Below are 27837 nucleotides of genomic sequence, written 5' to 3'. Positions count from 1 at the left end.
ATTTTCTCAGGAAATAACATTTAGTTTTGGCAATAAAAAGAAAAAAATAAACCGAAGAAACTGACAACCAATATCCCTTTTTAGCGTCGTTTTCAATCCAATGATTAAATCTACAATTTAAATCCAAATTTTTCCAGCAATTTGAAGCTGATTTGACTTCCCACTCATATCATATTTCCCTCCACTTCTCAAACGGTTAGTCACAGACATTTCCCCTTTGGCTATGAAAAATCTCCCCAATTTAAGGATCACTCCCCATGCAATTCGTAAAAAAAAACCACATATAGCTATAGATATTGGTCTCGTGCCATTGACAGCTGACATTACAACAAGTGTTTGTGTTTGTACTTGTAATTGCTTTGCCTTAGCCTCGTATTTCAACCCTATACACACAAATCTACGTATGTATATGGATTTATCCCGTATGTATGTATGTATATAAGGCCATATGGCAGGTGCCTGGTCCATTCTGTGCTTCAATTCATTATGATTTTGAGGAAATTTAATATGATGTACATCCCCTTCTGGCCGAGACACTCACATGTGTGTGTGTGAACCGAACCCTTTATTTCTTTCATTTTCTATAATCCCCTTTTTTATTTTGGCAAGAAATTGTATATATAAATATATATTTGCAAAAATTTGTCGTATGCAGCTGTTAAGCCCCATTCCAGTCTCTCTTCTATGGCCATGGTTCAATGCGTCCCGTCTCCGGTCTTTAAACAAAAAAAAAGAATACAAAACCATTCAAATTTCATTCCTTTTAAAATGACAACGGAAACTTTCTTGAATTTAACCAAATTTGAAACGTGGCAGTTTCTTTTTCTCCATAAACTTAAATTCTGCTTAACATTTTGCCCCAATTAAACAAATTTAACATGAAACGCATATGTCAATTTTTGCTTAGCTCAACAAAAATTAACAAAAATCACTTAAAGAGACTTTTGTGCAAAGTGTATTTACTTATTTTATATGCTAAATTAAACTACGTTTCAAAGGTAAAGACCATAATCATTATCGTGGGTAAAACATAATGTAATGTACCTTGTTTTAATTACATTTGTTAGTTACAATTATAAAACAATTTATTTAAGGATAGACATTTAGCCAAAGGTAACCCTTGCTTTATTAAGAAATCATGTAGTTAATTATTGTCTATGTTTGTGTTCGCTTCTCAGGCAATTATTCTAGCTGCATTTGGGTCTCTTTGTGTCTTATTCTTTCTCTAATACTGCATTCCTCTATGAATTGCACATAAATTTCTCTATTTACTGCAAAGTTGCAGACAATTATGACAATTCTTAACCCACTTTTATGATAATTTCAATGCAATTTACTCAAGTAACCTAAAAACCTCGCAATGAATAGTCCCAGTCTTAGTCTCATACGAGAAGTTCCAGTCGCATTCTCTATCCCATTCCTCAGAGGCAATGCATTTTGCGAGTAAAAGCAAATTTTCCGCTAATTGCATGTAAAATAATTTTCTTCAACTGAACAGTTTCAGTTGTAGCGACAAAAATGGGACGTGCGAAGTGTAGAGGAAGGGGGGGACAAGAGACAATTTGCTTGGCGATTGACAGCCTCATTGAACTTGAGTTCAAGTCTCACTCAGAGTCTCTATTTCTCGGTTCTGACACTCCCTGGCTTCTGATTGATAATTGAATCAAACGTATGTTTCGGAGATCGTAAAAAAGAGAGAGAGGGAGAGACTGGCAAAAAAAAGAAACAGAAAATGATACAAAAATGCAACACATTGTATGACAAAAGACTTTGGTGACTTGGTAAACGCTTTCAGTTAATTGCACTTGGCCGGTTAATTGCATTTCAATTGTCATGCCAGAAGAGAGTCAAACTGATGCTCTCTGTGTCCCCCTTTTTATTGAAGGTTGACTACTCATCTCTGACAGTAGAGAAACAACAAAAAAAAACATTGCATTACATAAGTGCACTTGCACACTCATCCATATGCATTCGATTGCATGCATTTAAGTGTGTGTGTGTGTGTGTGTGAGGGTATGATTTATTCATACATACATATGTAGGTATGTATGTGCTTGTGCCATTCCAATGGCATCTCTGTGGCTGTAAATGACTTTCGGAATTATTGATTTTTCACATGTGGCTAATTTTCAATTGAATTTCATTGTTTCAGTAATTAAACTGACTGAAACCTAACATTAAACAATCAATAAACTGACACTATGAAAAGACAATCTCCAGTGAACTTGAAATCGGGACTAGACACTGACAGATGTTTAAAATTTTATCGTCTAGTCAATTGGTTAATTGCTTAAACATAGTCTAAAAATGAATGTTTCTCATTTAAATTTTGGTGAAAGTAAGGGAAGAAAGAGCCATATACATGACTTTTATTAGATATATAATTGAAATTCAATTTGGGTATTGTATTGGATTTTACCGCTTAAAAACTTCTAAGACACTTGCCTAAATCTAAACTTTGACAGATGACTAAGTTGGTCTTTCATTCAAAGTAACTTTTTATAGTTGCTTGCTATCGGTTATTCAAATCTAATCTAATAACTCTGACAACTTTCTATCATCAATCTTTTAATCTCAATCTTTTGTGTGATTCACAAAATCATCGAATAGGAATTAAAGAAAAACTAGAAGCAGGTCATTGAGAGGGGTTACGAGGGGGGATGTACAAAGAAACGCTAGAGATGTAGCAGAACCAATTAAAGCAGCACAAAGGCATCTAGCCGATTCCTAGGAAAATCATTAACGAGTCTCGAGCGTAAATAATTAAAGAAAAAAAAATTAAGAAAAGAAAAGATGCGGTCAGTTGTCATAGTTATAGTTGTTTTATTCCAATTGTATGGCTAGTAGTCCACGCATCCTGTAGCACAGACAGACAGTGGAGCAGGGGAATGGAGGGGAGGGATTGAAACTAGTTTTTTATTCGCAATTAGAGTTGTTGTTGCTGTTGCTGCCACTGTTGACATCCCGCATTCAATCTCTCTCAATCTCACCTTACAATATTTTTATTTTTTATGTTTTGATGCGGTCTCATCTTATTTTATCGCAACTCAGCCTTGGGAAAGTTAACCTCACAGATACATTTGGATCTGGATATCGCATTTCCGGTGCGGTTATTGTGGTATTCATATTCATGCGAGAATCCCCCAAAAGAGAAAGAGATACGAGTAAGCAAAATAAAATCTGAATTAATGGCATTGAGATAAGAAATCTCATTCTACTTTGGCTACCACACACACATTCGAGAAAACAATAAAGTAGATATATAACTATATATGTATGTATGTATGTAAAAAATAATATATAGCCATGTCCCAAATATTTATATATCCACTTAGTGCCAACTTCTAATGCACCAAATAAATCAGTGCAAATATTTAGCATACAATTTTTACTTGACTTCAAGTTGAACCATTCTACTACATACATATGAGTACCTACAACTTCTCCTCTGACTCATAAACTTGTCTCGGGGGCTTGCACGCTCCCACATTTGATAAATATTTAAACATTTTTAATCTCCAGATACACTCATACATACAGACAAACAATATACGTCTATGGCTACTGTGTTTAGCTCTATAGATATACATTTACATATATATAGATGGATAGTAATTGTATTGTACCTACCTACACTCCGAGACGCGAAAATTGAGGTGCGCTTGGGCAAACATTTCACGTTCGAGTATTATATGAGTGACTACATAGAGACACATTCAGACATATTTACATACACACACACACATACAAATGAACATTTAAACAATATTTATTGTATGTTTAACCACGTCAAATATAACTCGGGGAAATCAAAGAATTTTGCAAATAAACTTTTAGGAAAATTGACAATAAAAACGGTCTCTGCGTCGCATTTCAACATAAAAATTTGTTATTCTTAATTAAGTACACGAAAACAAAATAGTTTCTTTAAGTGGGAAAACCAAATTCTCAACTTATATATTGTTGCATTTGTCTGAGAATTGTTTTAGTACCCCTATTAAAGTGACTTTGCCTATTTTTATCTGACATTACATTATCTAAAATATTATTATTATTAACCAATTGGCTTAGTCATACAACTGAGATTTAAAAAATAGGCCAAAAATTTGCACATTGTTTTAAGATGTTAACTGCTTAGCAAATCTTTTTTCTAATCCTTGAAAAAAGATTTCAACTTGATGGGAATTCCCATTTAATTTATGCATGTATAACATTTTGTTCATGTTTTGCTGAATTTTTTTTTGACATGGCAATTTAGGCCTCACCTTTTAACCATAACTTAAGACATATTTATCTTATATAAGCCAACAAAATAAAGAAAAATTTATTGTAATCTCTGAAAGGCATAAAAAATGTTTGACACTTTCATATCAAACTATTTTTATGACACTTACCCTAAAGGCCGAACCCAAATGCCATACACAAAGACTCATCTCTGCAAGTTATTTACTTGATATTTTTATGTAAACACCAACGAAATTTAAAACTTGTCATTCCTGTTCCATCGACCATGTTGTTTGGGTCATTAAATAAGTTTTAACGTGATTTCCAGGGAATCGACTTTAGCACATCGATCATACAATACGATTTGCTCAAACAAAACTTTTTAACTAATGATGCGAATTTGAGAATTCATTTTGCATTTTTCTATGGGCACGCGCAAAACTCATTCTGCCAAAAAATAAAAAAAAAGCAGAGACAGAGAAGAAACACAACCAGAACCAACAAAAAAGTTAACACATAACCAAACACCTCATAAATTTTATGGAGCCAAAACTCAACTCATTAGCAGCAAAGAGAAGCCAAAAAAAAATCAAAAGGGCTTGTTTTAGTTGGTTAAATGGCGAAGTTTGTATACACTTGGGCACGTTTCATTACAAACGCTTAGACCAATCCTTGTAGAGATAAAGTAACGAAAGGACCTCCAGAATTCGTATTCAAATGAGAATTGCCTACTTAGAGGGTTTTGTGAATGTCTAATCAAAAGGAATCTACCCCTTTTAAATGAAAGGGTATAAAAAATAATGTTACAAATTTTTTTCCTGTCGTGATTTTATTTCATTTGCATTGGGGCAGAGAATGAGAATGAAACGTTGTTTCTTCTATGGCCGACGTTATAAACAAACATTAATACATACATGTGTACAAAGTGAACGTGCTGGACGGCCAAAAACAATATTTCTTAAATCATTTTTTGGTCTGGTGACTGATGAATGGACAAACGGACAGACAACAGAAACTTCAGTGGTCAGCGAGCTCTGTCACTGAACTTCACCCACATAAATTACCAGAATAAAAAAGATTTTTTGTTCTCTTTGTTTTCTTAGACCATATAAAAACTTCAGGACCGTTTTAAGGCGGGTAAAAGACACGAAAGAAATAATTACATTGCAGCGTTTTATAAGAAAATTCCATAATCTAAAAGAGTTATTTGAATTTACTAATTAGGTAAGCATAATTCTAGACATCTGGGGGCACTCTTCACCCCATTTCACAGCCCTAGATCCAACTAAGTCCGTCCCTGAAAATGGCAAAATTTGTTTACATTTTGTGATGTAATGTTTCAGATGAATCAAATCTGATCGAGCGATTTCACTAGATGTTTTAATAGAGACTATTTGTAACCTGGCAATGTGATAATCAAGTACGCCACAATTAGATGCATTAAATCTAGTTTTAGTTGCAAACAAGTTTGAAATTTAAAACAAACATTTTTAGCTTCTTTAGTATAACCATAACAAAACAATGCTTATTTTTGAATACTACTTTGTTTGGTATATAGAGAAAATAATAAATTGTTGCTAAAAAATGTATACAACTTTTTTTGTCATATGAATTCGTTAAACTTTATTATCCCTCCATAGAATTCTATTCAATAGTCTAACAATTAGCAAACAATTTCATTTGAATCTGTTTTGATAGTCGTTTTGTGCTCTTCTCTCTGATACAATACAATAGCCAGAGTCTCTGGTCATAAATTTGCATGTTTATTTTACTTATAAATAAATTATCAATCGGCTTTTTAAATTACTATTATTGTTGTTTTTTGTTGTTGTTGTTGTTGTTGCTATTCGCAAATTTACTATTACAATAGCTTAACACAGAAGTCATACAAAGTGCTTTAAAATGGTTTCATTATTTTGTTGGAGTTTTTTTTCTCTTTATTATTGGCGTTTTCGTTCTGTTGCTGGGAAACCAAAGTCAAAAACCTTTAGACAATCATTTTTATAAACTTTTTTCTTTCCTTTCGGTGTTGGCCAACATTGTTGGCTTATGATTGTTTTGGTTTTGCACGTGTTTGAGTTGAAAAGAAAAACGTTAAGTGTTCTAAGACAAGAGGCAGCGGGGCCAAAGGCTAATTTCGAGTGGCTTTGCCTTTGAAGTCAAATTTATAATTGACTTAACTTTAAGGCCTTAAATTAAAAGCGGTTAGCTTAGAGAGAGAGAGAGATAAAGCATTGGACTTAGCCACAACAAAAATGTTCGCACAATTAAACCATCAAATATTTAACCATATCTAATAACTATATCAAAATGTTTTTCATGTTTTTTCATCGCCCAATTGTCAATGTGATCTCTCACATTACAAATTGTTAAATAACAAATTGTTTTTACTATATAAAGCCATCCCAAAACGACGACATAAACAACTGATCATGGTAATAAATCATTTTTGACCAATTTCAGATTGCCTTTCCTTAACTGTGCAAAAAGTCTTTTAAGTATGGATGTATATATATATGTTTTTCTATAGTTTTGGCTAAAACCAATTCATCAATAGGCCAAAATAATTTTCTTTTTTTTTGCGCATTTTTTTCTATAAGTCTTGTTCAAGCTGCCAAATATGCCAAAATGCAGGTGGCAAAATTAGACAAAAAACATACAGAGATACACAAAAAGTAAATTTGGTATGCCATAATTAAATAAAGACTTCGAGATACCCTTTATAAAGATGGGGGTTACATTTGAAATTGAAATTTTAATGTTTTTGGTACTATTATTGTTCATCTGAATATGTAAGTTGTCGGTTTTTCTAAATCTCTACATAACTATGCATAAATGTTCCAACAAATTCTAAACAAACGACGATATATGTTGCCTATATTTTGCTATTATATCATTAAATCTACCCAGACAGAAATAATTTAAAGAAACTTAATCCTTAAAAAGAAACCTAGTCTTCAAACCAAAATTGGCTATCAAAGTTCGACCAGAACGAGTCGATCAGATAAACATGTCAATGTTTATCAAGAAAATGCCTACTTCTGGCTGTCACATACCAATGCTTACAGGGTATTTAGAAAAAGAAAAAAATGGATAAAATATTTCTCATTGCGCAAAATACAGAGAAAAATTGACAACATCGGCGATTTATTTTTCTTGCTTTATCAAGAGATTTTTTTTTTTTGGTAGCTCTGTGCCAGTTTTATGTTTACATACAATTTTGGGCGCCACAAAGTCTTGCCAACAAAATATTGGCGAATTGTGTTTTTGGCAAAAAAAGAAACCGAAAGAAGAAGCAGTAAAAACAAAAGGGAAAAACAATAAACAACATAAATTATAATAATAAACACAGTGGTCTAGGCTAAAATCAAATCTAAATCTGCCTTCATTAGGTCTAATGACATCATCATCGCCACCATCATCATCATCATCATCATCATTATTATCATTATGATCGGCATGGAGGCAAAGGCAATGGCAATGCCAAATGGCAAAACAATTTAACGCCTTTTCAGGTGCAACGATGCAAAACATTTCATATTTTCCACAAGTCTCATACAAAAATTTATCGCGCCATCATGTGATTGAAATAATTGCTTTACAATTTTGTCGGTCGTATTTTACTAATAACACTAGCAAAATAAATATGTATTGTAGGTAAGTAATAATCCACGCTCTTGGCATACAAATTGTTATTTTTCTTCAAGATTATATTACATCCATATTGGTTGAGTGTAGAAGATGTCAGGTGTGGCTGAATTCGTTCCTATTGATATATCAATTTTACAGCTCTATCTCTCTATCTCTATCACTTACTGTCTGTCTGTCTCACTCCTCTTTGGCTCTGTCTTGTCTCTGATTGAATTATGAACATTGCTTGAGGTGCCGAGAACCCCCCACCCAGAATATAATATGAATGGTTTATGAATTCTACGATTTAATTTATGAATTCACTAAAACTCACGTTCACCAATCACGTATCCAATGGCAAAAATTATCATTAATTTCAGCTCAATATTATGGAACAATTTGCTTTGCTTTAATCCTAAGAATAAACAACAATCAAAAAATTAATAAAATTGAACTAAACACGAGAAGATAACACTTGATTCATAAAACTGATAAAATTCCAAGATAAATAATATCCAAAGCCAGACAAAAAGAGTTCCATACATTAGTTAAAAGTTTAATTTAGAAAATATCCACTTTTGTTTAGTTAGGTTATTGAGCTTAATGTTCCATGCCCATATAGCCCAACAAATCCAGATCCGTCTGGCAATGGCCATATTAACTGACAACAAACGACTTACGAGTATATATATTTTACGACTTAATTGTCTGACCATGATATGTAAACATAAAGCTTTAAAAAGAGTCATCGAAATCACTACAATTTACGGCATACAGAAGTGGCAGAAGAATATCAAACAGTTTCGAGATCTTCGATTGTAATATAAGGAACTTTTTCACATTTTAATACCAACGGCGGCGATATATAAAATGAATTCAATGCAAATGAATAAAATAAAAATACAGAAAATTAAATTAAACGCATAATTAAGTATAATGTGGTCTAAGCAGAAGGAACTAGCCATTTGTATAACCGACCAACTGACCGCCCCCCTCTCTACGGAGCTCAAGTCATGTGTGCGTAATGAAAAAATGTTGTTTTGTTGCGGTTGTGTGGATTGGATTGGGTTGAGGTTGAGTTGACTCGACTTCGAGTTGACTTGGTTTGACTTGGCTTAGCTTTAGATTGGCCTCCTCCTTGCCATATTTGTACAAAATGCTCATGCGCGCGTGCCTCACTTGGCCCGGACTTGGCTCAATTGTCTCGGGCACTGGCCGCCGCCTGCCTGTGCCAGCCTGACTATTTCTTTCTTTCTTCATTTTGAGGTAGTATTCAAAGCACGCGCGTTTACAAATTGAAAACTTGTTAAGTGCTTGGGACTATTTTGAGAGATGGAAGGGAGGGGATTGAGTTGGAGTAGTGGTTAACAGGTGAACCAAAAAATGTTCAGAGGTGCCCAGCCGAAAGGGTGAAAGAGGGCTAAGTACTCTATGGGATTTGCTTTATATAATTACTATTTTCTTCTATAAAAAGTATACAAGGTTTTTAAAAATCAATGTTAAGTATTGCCAACTCAAATATGTTTGGAATTATTTCTGTTGTTACTTGCTTATATGTTCATTCTCGACTTGAAAACCTTTTCAATGAAAAGTACACCAAGCCAAGAGACGCCTCTGGTTTCTGGTTACCCGTTGACAGATTTGTGTTGCCAATTTTTTGTGTACACAGAAATCCTCAACCTCAACCTGAACTGCAACTTCAACTCCCAAATGCTTGATCACTTTGATAGAGTTGTTGACATTTGGTTGATTTTTGGCTGCCGCTCAAATCCCAAAACACTTTATGCAAATTGCAGTTGCTCCATTCGCTCGTTCGCACACCCACAATTTATGGACATACATCGATACATACCTGAAAATACATATAGAAAAACAGAATACAAAATGCATTAGAAGGGAGAGAACTTTAACATTGTATTGAGAAATTTGGGTTAACGCATTCTTTGTGTAAACAAACGAAACGAGAAAAAAACACTAAAAACCATGCCTCGAGTGATTGGGAATTGAATTCTCTTTACCTGACTTCACTTTGATTTCATTTCGTTTGGGTTTTTTGAAAAAATAAACATAATTTTTGGGCTAATGTTTTTTTTTGTTATACTTGGTGTTGTTGTGTTTTTGGTTTCTTCCCCAGCAATTGACCTAAATTAGAATGACTCCTCTTAATCGATCTATATTTCCACAGTCGATTAAGTGAAAGAAAATGCATTGAAATGCATTCGTGGCTAGGTACTTGAAAAAAACACTTGCCATACATTTTTGTTTCTTTATATAAACAATAAACGGATGAAAATACTTGGTTAATGACTCTTAAGAGAATGGAATTCAATCTGATTGCGATCAAATTACACTTGTTGGAATTGTTTTAAAATAGGTATAAACAAAGAAGAACTAACCAACTGTGTAAGCACCTACAAAATTTTCTATTCTCTGACGAGAATTTTATTGTTTTTAAAGTTTCTTAGGTTAACTTATTATTATTATTATTACTTTGAACTAAAATTCGTCATACAATACGATTTCAAAACTATTCAATTGCTATTAAACCGCACAACAAAAAAGACTCTTAGTAAAAACCTCAAAGCGGCATATTCCATTCTTGAACGGATCAATGGAGTTGAAGGGCTACCACTAGCTCTTCAGCACACTCGTTGTCAACCACTCTCCGCCTCCTCCATGTACGTCTGGCTACACTACACAATATTGGTTGTAAGTATGCATTCGTGTATGTGGGAACACTGTGTGGTCGGTCGTCTGGTTGGACAAAGTGGCCTCCGTCGAAGTAAAATCCAATTGACACTTGAACGTCGCGTCGTCAGCCGGCGCAACGTTGGGTCGTTGTTGGGCGTTTGCAAATGGCGGAACGGCCCAACCACCAAACAAACAAACATACATACATATAACCACCATAGGATGGGTTTGCTATGTAGTCTGGGTTGGAAGTATGTAGATGTGGATGAGAGGATGACGTTTTATTTGATTTTACGCTTGGTTGCATTTTTTGGACACTCGATATGGGCATCGATTTTAAAGTGGCCCAAAGGAGTACGAGTATGAGTATGAGTACGAGTACAAGTACGAGACAAAGCTGCATAATTTATAACTATGACACCAGAAGCCCAATAGCAGGAAGAACAATGTCTCCACCCAAAAAGATTAATGGCCTAAAACCCAAACAGGATGTGAGTGTGTCAAGAGACAGCAGACACATTTCTAGCAATTTTCTTAAATTTTTAATGAGAAAGATGACTGGCTAGTTTGCAGTTTGCTTTTACTGCATACAACTACTACTACGACTTCATTTGACATATCCAACACCTGGTCCCCATTGTCCACCCATTGTTAGGGGTCCTGCACTTGACTTTTCCCTCTAACAGGATTATGCCTTTTGTAATCCTTTAATGCCAACGGGTCTTTGGCTTCTGTTTTTGCTTTTCATTTTGTATTTCCTAGCTAGTTCCACCGGCAACAACAGTATGCAAATTTATTTATTTACTCTTTTTTTGTGCTAAAAATACCTCAACAATACACTATGTGTGTGTGTGTTTGTGTGTGATTGTTATTGTGTGTATACCTTCAAAAACAAAGGCCATGTGTGGCATATGGCAGAGATGACAGGAGGCCGGAGGCAGGAGCCAAAGCTGGAGAAGTAGCTATGGCAACCTGGCAAATAACACGCCACAATGCACCCAGGACAATGACACCAATTGGACTTAAAGCTCGAAGGGCATATCAACAACAACAACAATTGGCTTAACTAGAATAGGGAAGACTTAAAAAGGATTGGTTAAAGATCAAGGAATGGCATGGTTAAAATTGACCCTTAAAGAACAATACGATGAACTTCACCAACTATCTTGAAAATATAAGAGTTTAATTGATGACTTATCCAAGCAAAATACATATAAATACTGGCTCACAGATTTAACCATAAACCTTTATAAGACAAATCCACTGCAAAACTGACTAAAACTGTTCAACATAAAGCCAAAAATAAATTCAACATAAAGTTCTCCAACTTAAATGATTTAATGAAAAAAGAAAACATGAACTAGTTCAAAAAACAATTGCAAAATTTGATTCCTCTTTAAACTTTGAACTTTGTAGTATATATAAATCATCTTCCTCTCAAAACGATTCGTCAGCGTCATCTAAAGCAAACAACTTCAAAGTAAGTTTTTTTTTTGTTTTGTGCATTAATTCAGTTTTCGGAGTTTTTCTTTTTCTATTATTGCAACTGGAACTTTTGCCAAAGCCGACTCAACTCCATGGATTTCCATTCAAATCAAAACAAAACTAAAAACCGTCTACTCATGGAAAAAAAACCAATTGAAAATCGAAAGAAAATGTAAATGTAGCACGAATGAAATTTCGAAATGTGCACAAAATGCATTTAAATGGATGTTGCATATAAAAATAGACCCAGAAATCAAGAGAGAAAGGTGCAGAGAGAGGGAAGTAAAGGGTGAATACGGGCAGCGGATATATTTAAACACACACACAAAAAAGAAAAAAAACCCCAAAAAAACAGTCTGGGAATTGCTAGGGAATTGTTTGCACTTGTGTGCCACAGGACAAATGGATGTGATTTTGATTTTGCATTGTAAAAGACTTTCGATTTGGTTCGCTATGCCATGTGAGGCAGCCCTTCACTAGGCGTCTATCTGAAGGCACGTGGCCAGGCGTTATAATTTTCCCCAAAAAAAGAAAACGACAAACAAATGCATTTATACAACGACCCGCATCTGTTTGAGTAAGTGCAACATCGTTGCCATGGAGTCGATAGGGCATCTGTTTTACATACTTGACAAATTAATAATAATTACGCTTTCCATTCCGATTTCAACTTATGCCATCTATGGTGGTTCCCTACATTACTTTTACTTTTTTTTTTTGGTTTGATGCACCCTTCTGATGTGGGTATATTACATTTTCTGTAAATTGCCAACAACAATTATGCAAGAGAATTTCTAGATCAAATCAAATATAGTTTAATGAATAAAACAATTAGCAATCAAGTGTTCTTTCTAGAGTAAATAATATTTAAAGTTTGTAATTTAGGGTATTAAATCTTCGTTAACTGTATAAGCACTGAAAATTTTGATTTATATTTCTTGGTCTTTCTGGTTTCCGTGAGTAATTTGTTCTTTGTAGTTAATTTTGATTGATCTCAAAACATTTGTTTTAATTTTCAATGCTGTGAGAAAATGATAAACTTATTTTGAAATTTGTGAGAAATCCATAAATCGTCATAAGAAGAACTGCTATGATTCATCCTTCAAGAAGACCAAATCAGAGTCAGTTTAAATGACTTTAACTACTTTTGACCAAAAAAAAATAATACTGATAACCATCTGGAGTGAACTGAAGTGAACTCCAATTGCAACTGCAAATGCTGCATTGGATGTGCAATTTATTCCATACTTAAGCACTAAAGTTGTGCCATTAAAGCCAAAAAGGCGTTAACCTGGCCAGCGGAACCCAAAAAATAAAAAAAAGAAGCCAAATGCAAACGAGACTTCACACACACACACACACACACACGAGGCAACGGCCAGAGTCTGCAAATGTTTTATGTGCAACCGACAAACAAAGAGAAAAAAACGTTAAAAGGTTTTGACCAAAACAACGCAAAAAAGCCTGGTCTAGCCAGGACTGTGCAATGCAGTGCAGTGCAGGACACTCTACAGTAGCTTTAGCCTTTTATCCTGGACATGCAGTTCTATATAGATACATACACTTTTATTCATTCTTTTGGGTTTTCGGTTTTTTTTTATTATTTCGGCCAACATGCAAAATGTTAATTCATTTTCAAGTCAACTTTTTGTGGACCCGGAAGCAAACGCCGAGTGAACCGGATTTTTATCTCTCTCACGTGCTCGGGCTCGGGCAAATGCGTGGGAGTGGAGTATAGGATAACCAGGAGTGCCAACTAAACAGAAAGTTATTTAGTGCTCACATCAGCACATTTCATTTTCCCCTGTTGGCATTTTTCATACTTTTCCTTTAAATGACCAAAAAATATGTTCAAAAAGTTTATATATATAGATATTTAATGCCTCTATATACCTTAAATTATTTAAAAAAATTTAAACCCAAAGCATTTTCTTGTTTTTTACCCCATCTCCCCCTTTTTAATATAACATAATATCCGAATTTCCGTCATTTAGCTTCAATGTAGTCAAAATATATTGTTTTTTAATAACTTTGCTGCCGCTGGGCTTAAATACATATATGGCAAAGTAGACATGGGAGGTCCACACTGGGCGGAGAATCGATGAAAATTGAGTTTGCTGTATTTTTTTTTTTTTGGCTCTTTCAATTTAATTATTTTGATTTTGAAATTCAATTATTTGTCAAGTGGAAAATTAAATAATTTTTATCAAATAAGCAAATAATTTTATTATATAAATTGGCTAATAAATAATTGAAATTGCGAAATTATGAATATTTATTTAGAAAAAAACTTTTCTACTTAATTTTATCTCATTTTCATATTGTAAATTTCTATTTTATTTGCTAAAAATTGATTTGAACCACAGTTGAAGTGTAAAACGCAAACACTGACCATGTTGAGCATATGGTTTTAGTTGAACATTTTAACGTAGTCAATGTTGCGGCTAGTGGCTTGAGCTAAAACCAAGTGTGGGTGCCAAACAACATGTGTATGGCCACGACGACAATCCAGAACTGATGTCGTTGTCGATGTAGGAATGGAAATGGAAATGGTAATGGAAATGGGCCTGGCTGGCTGGCAGCAGTTTGAATGTTTTTGTTGTGATCGCCCACTCCCGGGGTATGGTAGAAATGTTAAGTGAGACGGGGGGGAAAACAGCATAGACCGCCATATGTGGACATATAGCAAGTAACTATCAGACGGTGAGAGCATTTACATGACGCAGCGAAAGTGAAACGAAGCCAAAAGCCATGATTAGATGCAAAGACTTGAGGCCAGGTGACAGGCAACAGCCAACAACAACAACAGCAACATCCATTTGACATGTGTGTTTGATTGGACAGGAGACAAGAGTGGAGCAGTTCATGTATAAGGAGTGAGAGAGTGGGAGGAAAGGGTGCTGCTGACCACTTTTGAAATAAAAATCAAAGTGGGAGGGAGTCGTTAAAATGCTACACTGTCGGCAGCAGGCACAAATTATGCTGAACCAAGGTGATGGCTGCTGATGTAGCGGAAAGAGTCAAGTAGCTGCCGGGGATGAGGATGGGATGGGATGGGGTCTGGAATCTGTGCCTGATGAGCCGACAAGGCGTGCCTGACAGCAGACCCACGACAAGATGCTTATAAAGCGGCGGCCATAAGGAGGGGCTGGTGTGAGTAGCAGTCGCTCAATCGGCTTGAGCATCTGTTGCTTCCACCAGCGGCCACAACGTGACAGAAATGACATGAAGGCGGAGCGGCACTTTTCTTCTTCTTCTTTTGCCATCAACTGATGCGCCTGCAATTTGCATGCACATACAATTTGATGAGAAGGGGGGTTGGTTGGCTAAAAGAGGTGGAGTTGTAATTGTAAGTGTAATCGGCAAACGCCTTGGGAGGTGAATGGGTCCATAGGGCTTTTATATGTATGTATGTGGTAAAAGCGATATTGGAACAGCCATAGTCGGTTCTTCGCTTATTTGGCCCGAATAACTAATTCATTCTTCTGGGTTTTTCCAAGAAAATAAAGACTGTTTGTTATCTAGCTTAATGAACCAAAAATTTTGCTCTTGAACTAGCCAAGACAACCCACTTCCGAATGAAATTTATTATAATTTTCGTTTTTTGTTTCCTCAGCGTTTCCTCAATAAAGCATCTGCCTACCTACCTATTGACCATGTCAATGACCAATTTACAGAGACAGAAATACAGAAAAAAACATTGAAAACGACTCTGTATAAACCTTGCATTTCACGCCTCCTACATGATTTGGACCTGGTACTAAACATAAATATCAGTTTCAAAACGATTATAAAACTTCATTAAAAGCGCTAGTTAAAAGAGCTGTGATGGAGAAGGGGAGGGTATGGGGAGGGGAGAGCGATATATATGTACATATGTAGGTAGGCTTCTTAGTTTTTTTTTTTTTTTTTGCTTCCCATGTTTGTGTGTTAACTGGTGGCCATTTTTCATTGGTTTTGTCTTATGATTGGCAGCTGTAAAGAGCTTCATTAAGCGCTAATAACCAGATATGTAACACAAAAGTTACAACAACAACAACAACACCAACAAGAAAAGAGAAATATAAATTACATGGAAATACTTGAAAATGCGTTGCGTGCCAGAAGTGTAACGCCCTAGTAGCCTACACAAGGGAGGCGATTGAGTGGGGGGCGTGTCTGTTAGTGTGCACTGGCTAACAAGAATCAAACCCATGTATCTACATAAGTCGCAAGAAGGCAATTAGAAATAAATCTGGGAAAAGAAATGATCGGCAGGACCGACCCCATTCCTAATAGTTATATAAATTACCAACAAAACATAATAAATTTAATTTCATTCCATTTTTCCACTCAGCAAATGTAGCGTAAAATCTCAAGTGTTGCATAAATTAATAAATTTCATTGTGGTTCTTGTCGTTGTTGGTAGTTGAGGCGAATTTGCATATCAGCAGGCGTGGAAAGCAACAACAACAACAGCAGCAGTAAAAAAAAAAAAACATAATAAAACTAAAACTGCAGTCACAGCACGAAAAGCAAAAAAAAAAGAGAAGGAAATTGCTATAAATTATATGTATGCCATTGCATTTTCATGCCTCAGCTGATTTTCAGGAAAGGGGGAGAACGAAAAAAATATCCAAAGAAATATTTAGAGTGCCATCAAAATTGATGAGCTTGGCTTTTTGATGAGGGCGTGGAATGGAAATGCATAAAGTCGTAAGTGAAGACAAAGATTGATGACAAAATAAACAAGAGTTTGTTTATAGGAACGAAATAAATAGTTAACACAAAGTAAAAGTAACTCCCATAAGGAAGCGATTGTATAAAGTCGTCTTCCTATTGTTAGTATTAAGAGGTAGTGTTAGCAATTTGCAGTCTTTTAGTTATTTCTTCTGACTAAAAAAAAGACTCAAGAAGTTAATCAAAGAAAAGCAAAGCGATGCTAAAAATGACTTTACAATTTATTAAGAAGACATTTGATTACATTAAATAATAGCTAAATCATTTGCTTACTAACCAACTACAAATCGTAATCATTCTGTTAAAAATAGTTCTAAAACAATGTAGTTTTGAAGGAATTTTTGGATAAAATTAGGTTAAAATTCAAAGCAAGAAGAGTATCTAAACCAATCTGAACTAAAATCAATGCTAAAATGATTTAGTGTCTCTTTTGTTATTTTGAAACAAAACTAGAACATAACTAACCCTGCTCTCGTTTTCCACCATTGAAATTCTGTTGAAGATATTGACTGAAATAATTCATTTACTTAGTATTGAATGACCTAAACCTTTCATTCATTTGTCTTTTGTTTTTGCCAGCGTTTTACTTGTGCTCTATTTTGTTTTTTTTTTTTTCGTTTCCCTAATCATCTCTCAATTATTTTCAAATTACTTGGAAAAAAAGCTTTCCCTAACCATGCATTAAAATCATTATTTTCAGTTGTTGTGCCTTTCCTGATGAACGTTTTTTAAATGGAGCTACAATTGACCATGTAGAAAACAATGACCAGACCACAACGCAAATTACCCCACAAACAACAACGAAAAAAAAAAACACACACAAAACAGTGGGGGGAAAAAAAACAAAGTCTAATTTTGCACAAATACACAAAAACTTTCTTTTTTTTCAATTATCAAAACAAAAATAGTTGTCATTGTTGTTAGAGTTGAATTTAATTCAACAGTTGTCCAGCAAAAGTGACAGGGAGTGAAAAGAGGGGGAGGGAAGGGAAGGGGACAACGAGTCAGTGTCAACAAGTCAAAATACTAATGAAATTTGCTATGGTTTTTTAATTTTTTTTTGGTTCGCTGGCTACCTGCTATCAATTAATTTGAATAAATCATTAACCTGAAGGTCAAAAACGCCCAAACATGCAACAAATCAATTAATAATCATGAAAAAAACTAATTTTATTTAATTTAAACATTGAAATCGAGCAGAAAAGCTCTTATAAATGGTTTAACGAAAAAAAAAGATATGCAAGAAACTTGAAATTAGATCAAAAGTGTGCAAATTCCGGTTCCGGGATGATCATATCCAAACAAACAAAATAAATAAATTGTATATACAATATTTAGTTATTTCATTTGTTTTTTTTAGTAAATAACATCAGCTTCTGTTACGGTAAGCTTCTAAAAATAAACTCAATTGTCACTTTACACTTTATTTGACTGAATCGACTTTGGATGGAACTCAAGGTTGTCCGTTGAGGGGTGCTTCAGGTGAGAGGCTTTCAGTGGGCGTTAATGGCAAGCTACTTGCAAATGAATCTCCAAAAAAAGAGATCTTCAAAATAAAGCTTAAAGAATATTAAATAAAATCGCAATAAATTTGCATAAACTCAGAGATAAAAATAAAAAAAAAATCTCATCGCAATAATTTAATCAAAACCCCACAAAAGCAATTCACTTTCTACATGGATTACAAGACGCCAGTTGTTGCTCTCCTTTGGTCTACCCTGATCTTGATTAATATAGATCAAATCAAAGCAGAACAAAAGGCATATGTATAAGAAAGCAAAACAGAGAAGAAGAGAAGAGAAGAAAGAAAACCATGTCTGAAACGGCGTCTGCCGTCAGCTGAACGGCTGCTTCAATTAAGAAATTTCATTAAAAGCAAAAACCCCCTCCAGAGACACGCCAGAGACACAAAAGGGGGCAGATGGAGATCGAGATCGCGACCAAGACCAAGAGAGAGTATGTTTATATGTGTGTCCAGCAGGAAAGGCAGATCATGGGCCACGGATTCATCCATGGTCAGTAGCCACTATCACTGATGATTGAGATAAACAAGGCCAGGCATGTCTCTACCTTTCTCACTCTTTCTCCCTCTCTCGCTGTCTTACAGATTTTCGTTTTCTTTTACTTGCCGGAAGCTGCTGCTGGCGCTTCTCATATGAAGTGTTCATGGCTTCACTTGTCTTTATAACTATAATTTTAATTTATATATAGTGCATCTGAAAATTTATTATTCAACTTGTTGAGCCTGACGCCTCTTTTGGAATAAGATAAATTGTGAATCCCTTTAGATTAGCATCTAACTACTCATAGCTCTAGTACAAGAACCTAAGCTTTATACTTATTTTTTTTAGTTAATAATGATTGATAATCTTCATTTACCAAGGTGAAATGATTTATAACGACAATAGCAATCATGCGTATGAAGGAAAGGATAATAATTTATTGATCAACTAAAAACTTAAACTAGCCCTTATCGACACACAATAACAAGAGGTTCTTATATATCTACCACGAAGACTAGATACTGATATATTCTTATTTAAATAGAATCTGCTAACCAAGTGAGACAGACAGAAATATGTACATATATAAATATGGTCAGTTGAGGTTGATAAAAATCAGAGAAGGGAAATTCATTTCCTAAACTACTCTTTCCCTTAAATAGCTAAACTCAGAGCCAAATTTTTAAAATAACTAAGGATTTGTTAAAGCTCTTAAGACATGTATGCTTAAATAAATCAATTTTAACTTCAACTATTTGTAAACTTTGGCATTATTTGAACTCACTATAACTTGTTCATACCATGGATATCTTTTGGATATTATTTGAATTTTTTATTGCACCTTTCACCGATGACACAAAGGTCGAAATCATAAATATTTTATATACATTTGTCAACAAAAGTCCATTAAATTAATCCACAGAGACCCAGAGACCATTTCGCGCCTCTCTACAAATCAACAAAAGCCGCAAAAAGACCAGACCAAATAAATGTACTTCATCTCTGAATGTATGTATGAAAATAATTGTGCGAAATTTAATAATCAATTGCAATAAATAAATTATGTGGCTGTAAGTTGGCAGACAGTGTGCGAAAAATGCATTTTCCCACAGGATGAGCAACGAGTGCCAACAAGGAAAAGCGAGAGTGGGAAAGAAGGGCAAAGGGAATGTGTCTGGGCATAAAATTGCATTCAACGGCTTCCGCCCCGAAAATGTATATATGTATACGTAGATTTGTTTCCATCGTTAAGGGAAGTTAGCATTTCCGTTTGGCCCAAACTGGACACGTGCAGAGAAAATATTTGCTTAGCTGCCACATGCAACAGCAGCCGGACCCATTCTATGTTTCTTTCTCATTCGCTCTCTCTCTCTCTCTGTCTCGCCTCCTCCTTTGATCTTTTTCATATTGTGAGATTTGTAGTTCCTATGACGTAAAACCGCCTACCATGTATACATGCATGCCACGCCTTTGCAGCAACAGCAGCAGACATTTAAACAAAATCAACAAAAAAACAAAAACAACTTGATCTCATTTACCCCACATTGTTTCCATTTGGATGTCAAATTGTATTGCATTGAATTTCATTCAAATGGCTTCCAATCAACGCGTCCATTTGAATTGACTTTATTTGTCTCTGTCCGCCGAGGCGGCAGGTGCAAAATTATTCACACACACACATATGCATAACTGGGTGGGTGGAAATGGAGATAAATTGTTTAGATGTCATTTTAAATGTACTAAATGTATCAATATCTAACATATCTACTTCTACTACAAATAAACTACACTTTTAGAGGTATGAGTTCAAAAAAAAGTGACTATTGATTGTACGTGAGTTGCCCATTTTATGTGATCTCAATTGAAAAACACGTATTTTGTTTTATCGAAATCAAAGAAACCTTTTTGCAATGAAATTTGCTTTAAATAAAGTTGAATTTTTAGAAGGTTTTATTTTATTCCCATGGATTTTTATGACAGCCTCAAAGAGAGTTCAATGCAACAAAGATAGAAATCTTAACTATTAATATATGATCTAGAAAACTGTTAAATAGAGCATCCTTAAAACCTACTATCTACTGCTAATGCAGAGGCTAATCGGAACAGATTTAAAGAAAGCTAGTTTTATATTAAACTTTGTTATAATTAATTTTATTTTCTGAAAAAAAAAATCAATTAACAAAAGCCATTAATAAACACTCCATTAAACCATAAAATTGCTCATTTGAGGTCCCCCTTTTAGAGTAGGTCATAAAAGTAATATGATATTGTTATCGAAGAAGTTTTTTTAATGAAATCAAAACAACAGAAAAATGAACATGATTTTTGTATTTGACAAGGGGGGAGGCCTAAAGAGCAGAAGAAGAAGAAGAAGGTCGTTGCCCAACAACACACAACACGATGTAAATGTCATGCCAGCGGGTTCATCTTTAATTGGCAAAGAAGTCAGAACGACAACACTCCACTCCGAGTGAGTGTGGATTGTGTGGCATATGGAGATTGTGCCATTGACCGCATAGATGATTCTATCATCTTAGTGTCTGTGTGTGGTCATCATCAAAAATCTTGTAGAGTTTTCAACTCTGAATGACACATGACACATGTGGAGATATGTGTACAGTGTACACACATAATGCCTAGAGGGTTGGATCGGATCGGTTTTGAAGGCACTCGAAAACTTTGTAGAAACTGATTTTTTTTTATACAAATAAACATAAATACGCGAATTTTACGCTGGGTGAGCAAAAAAAAAAATTATTAATGACTGCAAAAATAAAACAACAAAATATTCAATATACATATCCAGTTTATTTTGTTTATCAAAATGCCAAAATGTATTAATTGGAAATTTGCCAATTTCAGTATTCGAAATAAAGCCATTAAAATGTTCTCCATGATTAGCAAGAGTTATTTATGATTTCATGGAGTTTCTAATAGAAGATTGAAGATAGATTCTGATGATAAAGATGCAAATGAAATGTCAAACAAACGATTATTATTTCAAAATATTACAGATTGAGTTTTACCACAATTGAAGAAACTAAATTGATTTTATATTATATCAATTATGAATTTCTTCATCTCTATTGCCCTTTGCCTTTCTCCTTCCTTCACAACTATAAATGAAGCGTTAAATCAAATATTTACCCCAACGACTTGTCGATTCATTTCGATCAAACTAATCAATCATCATTTCCAAACAGACATCAATATTCAAAATGTTGGCGAATAGAGTAAAAAAACTTGAAGTTGATGTTAACTTTCAGACAGTAAGGGGGCCAATGGCCTACGATCGGGCGGCATAAACGATAAACGAATTATAATAAATGATCAAATAAGCGAAATAAAACTGGGCTAGGCCCGAAATCTCGTCTCACTTGGTGATCAAATATCGTAAAGTGAAGTTGCCAGGAAAAAGGGATTGCAGCAAGTTTATGAGCCAGAACGGAAATTGGTTGTAAGTAAACCGAAACTATGAATGAAACTAACCATGTATATTTGTAAATTAAAGCTAATGACTTGTAAAAATAACAAACAGCAAGAAAGAGTGAACAAATAATTAATGATAAAAGAAAAAGAGACAGAGAGAGGGAGCGATAGCAAGAGAGCGAGAGGCAGGTCAAAATGCAGTAAACACAAACAGTTAAAACGGAATTGAACAAAAAAAGAAAAAAGTTGCAACTGCAACTTCTTCTTCTTCACAGAACAGACGCCACAGTCTGTTTCAGCATCAAGTGAACGGTCTCTCAACAAAACCCATGAGTCATAGCTTTTTTCTTCTTCCATCTTTGCTTCATGTAATGCAAGATGAGGGGCTAAAAAACTGGTAGAATTGGTAAAAAAAAAAGAAACCCAAAAACAAGTTACCTGGAGTCACCGGGAGTTGTTGGTCTTGCAGTTGGAGTTGGAGTTGTATTCCGTGACATTTGTGTGGGTAAGCGGCTTAGGCGATTGCGTCTGTATGTGTGCTCTGTGGGCCAACAATCGCTCTCTGGGAAGAACTTCTGTTTTTTCTGATTCCCTATATTTTCTCGGCATCAAAGTGAATAATGATTTAATAAGACGCACACACACAAAAAGAAATTAAGTAGTAATCACTAGATTTGAACCATTAATTGGGTTAAAGATCGAGGCTATATCGGCCAATCATATATTATGGCCACCCAGAAGAAGAAGGTATTTGAATAAAGTATTGAACCATAATAATGATGGAAAAGAGAACAAAACTATTTTCAAGAAATGAATCACAAGTTTCTAACAAATTTCATCTTAAACAATTAGTTACTTGCTCTAACCACAAGTTCAATGTACGAGTAATGGATGAGTTTTCATGGTTTAAACTTTAAAGTAGAGGAAAAGACGCTTTTCAATTTCCCATGTCTGCTCAAGAGAATTAAGAACAACCGCACATTTCAAAATTTAAAAGGTTGAAAAGCTTTGGACTTTATTTAATAGTCTAATTTTAAACGGTTTTGCCAGAGAGCGCTCTAAAAAATGTTACTAAATATCGGCCTTTTTTAAGGATATTAAAACTGATCAAATTGCCAAAAAATCTAACAATTTCTGTATGAATAAATCTAAAAATAAAGATTATTCTCTTGAAGATTTGTACTATTTTTGGTTTTTTTATAAAAATTGTTCTGTTTACTTTTTATAGCAGTCAAAATAGCAAAATGGGGCTAACATATCTTTAAAAAAACAACATTGTTTAAAGTTATATATGTACATAAAATGATATATATAAAATCGACTTTTTAGAGCTTTCTTTCTATTGAATATTTTTTGAGTGTTTTAGGATAGTTTTTAATTGGAAATATTTAAAGGACAGCAGTTGTTTGTGCTAGAAAAGACAGGTGAATCAGAAAAGTGAAACTACAATTTTGTGTCAAATTTGTACAACAAATAAGATAAGGTAAACGAAGCCTAGTCAAGTGAATGACCCATTTCCATGCTGTAGACATAAATTTGAGAATTGTCTATAATAGCGCCAGGTCGGAACAGTCAGGCCAATATGCCAATAACTGGCTAAGCCACAACAGAAACTCAAAAAGGGGTACACGAAAGATGGAAACGTAGAAACCTACTTTACCTGCGGGAGGTGAGGAAAGCAATGCCTTGCGAAGCGAGGGCGAGGAGAGTGATGAGAGAGAACTAAAAACCAAGTAGGACAAAGTAGAAAACAACAAAAAGAAGAAAACAAAGATCGGTCTCGGTCACAAAAACAGGATGCGCATGCGCAGCAGAAGACCAAAACGAAACGAAAACTCAAAAGGTGAACTTCATTATGATGAAGGTAAGAAACAAAAAAAACTACAGACAGACACACATATGTATGTACAGATGGATGGATATATCTGTGTGTGTGTGTTTGTGTATAAAAGCGAAATCAAAAGAACTCGAGAAATAAACATAAAAGGAAACGATTCACAAGAACAGACAGAAAAGGAAGAAGCAGCACGAAACAGAACAAGATAAGTAGCGATAGCAATGGGGAAATCCATAGAGAAAGGGAAGCCGCAGATATATAGAAGTGGAGTTGGAGGGGTTTGAGAAAATGGCAAACGATAAACGTCATCGAAAGACTGAGATTATAATGCATAAATTATCAAATGCAAAAAGGCAAAGCCGCCAAAAGAGGGGCGACAAAAATATGAACAAGTAAAACGACATGGACGTATGTAGATAAAAATGTTTAAGTTGGGAAGGTTATACAAAAATCTTTAAAGCCCTAGACAACTAAAAGATAAGATAAAATAATGACAAAAGCCAGAATAAATAAACAAATAGTTTCTAAAAAACTTAAATTGTATAAAACTACAGAAAAGTCTTAACTATCTTTTGCTTTGCTCAAGATGATATACTCTTAAAATTGCTACTTCAGGATAAAGCCATAGCTTCTCTCTATGTATCTATATTGAGTTTTTCTAATTTTGAATTACAATCAAGTTTTTAGTTTAGTTCGGATAATGGGCTTATCTTTTTCAATCTAAAGCAACTGTTTTAAATGATCATTATGTATAAAATAGTAATCAATTCTTGCTTAATCCGAATTGGGATCTTCCCAAGGAACTGATTGCACAGGACATGTTCTTACAAAAAATACATTCTGCTTCTTCTCTAGAGACTTTTTCTTCAACGATCCTTGGAGAAGTTATCGGAAATTACTAAAAGACAAGAAATGGGAAATTCCTGCAGAGCTAAATATATAAAACTGTCAACTCAGAATTATTTTCTACAATCTTCAAAATATCATATCATTCTTTAATAACCCTCCCCCTTCATACCAACGCCCATGACTGTTTGTGAGACAAGGAGCGGCAATGGCTGTAAATAATTGTAATTTACGTAGAAAGGGGACTGACTCTCTACGATGTTTGTCTACCTGAGACCAAGTGCGCGGCAAAGGTAAAGAGCTGCCACTGACTACGATGACGATGACGACGACGATGAAGAAAAAGAAGTCGAAGAACAAGCAAACAAGAACAGAGCACGTACAAGAAATTAGCAAACACGAAGAGCGATAGAGATAGAGAGAGAACTTGAACTACACCTCCTCAGGCCCAAGTTGTAAAAAAAAAGCCAAACGGATTATGATGTTTGCTTCCAAAGATCATGATGATGAATGGGATTGGTTTCTGTTTCGGGTTTTGGCTTCATCTATGTACGTTGTACGTTGTGTATGTCCTATCCCATACATTGATGAAGCCTGCGGGGGTAGTTGTACAAATGGAGTTACACACACGTCGACATCAGCTTGGACATGGGACATCGGACATGGTACGTGGATGTGGACATGGACCACGCGTAACGCGTTATATTTCTTCTCCCTCTAACTCTCTCGCTCTTTCCTTATGTGTCAGTTCTTTTTTTTCTCGTTTTGTGTTTTGTTTTTGTTTTCTTTTTCTGCTTTTCTACTAATCGTGGCCGGAATCGTAAAACGTGATCGAGGGCTTTAAATGTGTACAATACGTTTATGTTTTGGCCATGGTCTTCTGTTGTTATTATTTTTGTAGCTGTTCTGGTTCAATATATTGTTGTTGTTATTGTTGTTCTTCTTATAGCACATTTGAATACTCTATGTCAAGAAAAAAAGACAATTGTATTTGATCATGAAGAAAAGCCATCAAACAGAATCTCTAATTATGCAGGATAATTAAAGATCCTGCAAATTAATATATTAATAATCCACTATAATTTTAAAATGATTATTTTGCAAAGGAATTATATGTATAGATAGTAAACCCATAATTGGCATTTTAGTCCCCGATCCCAATTGACAAAACTTTCTTTCCATATATGCCCATAAATTGTACATCTTTTGCCCTACAATCTTTTATTAAGTGAAATGTGTATGGTGGGACCGCTTTAGCTAAAAATTTACTTTACTTACATCAAAAAGATAATAAAGGACTCGAAATGTTTAGATATTTCTTTTTAAAACAGTCTACAATTTGTGCAAACCATAAATATTCTATGAATATTCTTTAATTTTAATTTATATTAGCGTTTTGGTTCTTCTTCGATAGTTTCTTATTATTATCATCACAACTTTGCACTCCTTTCTCTATCATTATAATCATACATCAAGGTGTATTGAGTGATTCTGGATTTCGATTTGACTTGCTTAATATTGTTAAAGGGTTTTAAATTGTATCGATGATTTATTGAATTTGTCAATATTGATAAAGCTATTTGTAGGGGAACTGTTGAATTAAAATATCATTGGTCAAATCATTTGATAATAATCTAAGGATTGCATTTTTTTCAAAGTCTGGAACGAATTAAATATATTTTACACTAACAATACATACATAAGTAAGAACATATACATTTGGTCAAGTAAGTGTGTTATGTCTCTACTAAATACAAGACTTTGGTTTAAGAAGTCTTTTAATATTCTTTAGTTTAGTCGAACTATTGACCACCAAAGAGTATTCATAAATGAGGTTTAAATTGATCAAATGTTTAGGAAAAAGCAAAAGTTAGTTCCACGTAAGTTGCTTATTATCTAAGTAATTATCCAATTATGTAAAGTTTATCATATATACATATATATTTCAGCAAGTATATGATTAGATATAATTATTTCTTTGTTTGATGATGTCATTTAAGTTTAGTCTCATTCTAACTAATTAAAGAATAAAGTGAGTAGGCAGTTTGGGCATCTTTTGAAGAGTATCTATCTCGTATATAAGTATATGTATGTATCTTGTATCTCAAATAAACAAGCAAATAAATTGCCTTGTCCTTTTTACTTTGATTTGATTTCTTCTTCACATTTTTGGAAGGGGGGAAACGAGGGCGATTTTTAGCTATGATTATTGTGTTGTTGCTGTTGTTGTTACAAACATTTTTTTCATTAGGAAAATAATCAACAACAAAGAATAACAACAACTTCAATAACAAGTTGAGACTACTAAAAATTGAAGTTGTTGGTATTTGCTGTTGTTATTGTTATTTTAGCTGCCTTTTATTTCTGGTTCTGTTTCTGATTTTGGTTTCTTTGCCTCTTAGTCCGTCTCTTCCTGTCATCGTCGACTGAGTTGAGGTAATTTACAAGTCTGGAAGATGGTGGAGTGAATATGGGAAAGGGAACTGCCCGGGAGTGAAGGGAGGAGGTATATTTTAAATTTACATGCAGACAACATGTTTGGGGGATTGCTGTGTGGATCTGCTTGGCTGGAAATGTGTAAATTATTCTTGTGGGTCAATGAATCAGCTCGTCGATGCCTAAGCAGCTGTGCGAATTTCCTAAAGAAAGGAGAACGCAGAGAAAAGAGGTAGAGCGAGAGAGAGAGATAGAAAGAGTAAACCATCTGTTTCAACCAAATAAGGGAAAAACAAAAGGGAAATGGTCACATATGTATGTATCCGAAACAGTTCATTAGTTATGCTATTCCGGAAGTTAAGTACTCACTTTTTCTTTCTTTTTCTAAAATTAGATGAAACTCATTTAAAATCACCTTTTGTGGTACTTTTTAAGACATAAGACTTAATATCTTTTAACTAATTTGAATGTGATCAATTGATCAACTTAAATTGCACAAAAATATGCCAACATAAAGTGACGATTTATTAAATTTCA

General features: G+C 34.4%; 1 protein-coding gene across 6 annotated transcripts in view; it reads right to left on the bottom strand.

Moving 5' to 3' along the window:
* Positions 1 to 27837, bottom strand: part of LOC6647057 (tight junction protein ZO-1) — an 87170-nt gene that overhangs the window by 57375 nt on the left and 1958 nt on the right. The window lies entirely within an intron of this gene.

The sequence above is a fragment of the Drosophila willistoni genome, chromosome 3R (assembly GCF_018902025.1).
Source record: "Drosophila willistoni isolate 14030-0811.24 chromosome 3R, UCI_dwil_1.1, whole genome shotgun sequence".
Lineage (NCBI taxonomy): Eukaryota > Metazoa > Arthropoda > Insecta > Diptera > Drosophilidae > Drosophila > Drosophila willistoni.
The sequence above is the reverse complement of the archived record's forward strand: the minus strand, read 5'-3'. Positions and strand labels throughout refer to the sequence as shown.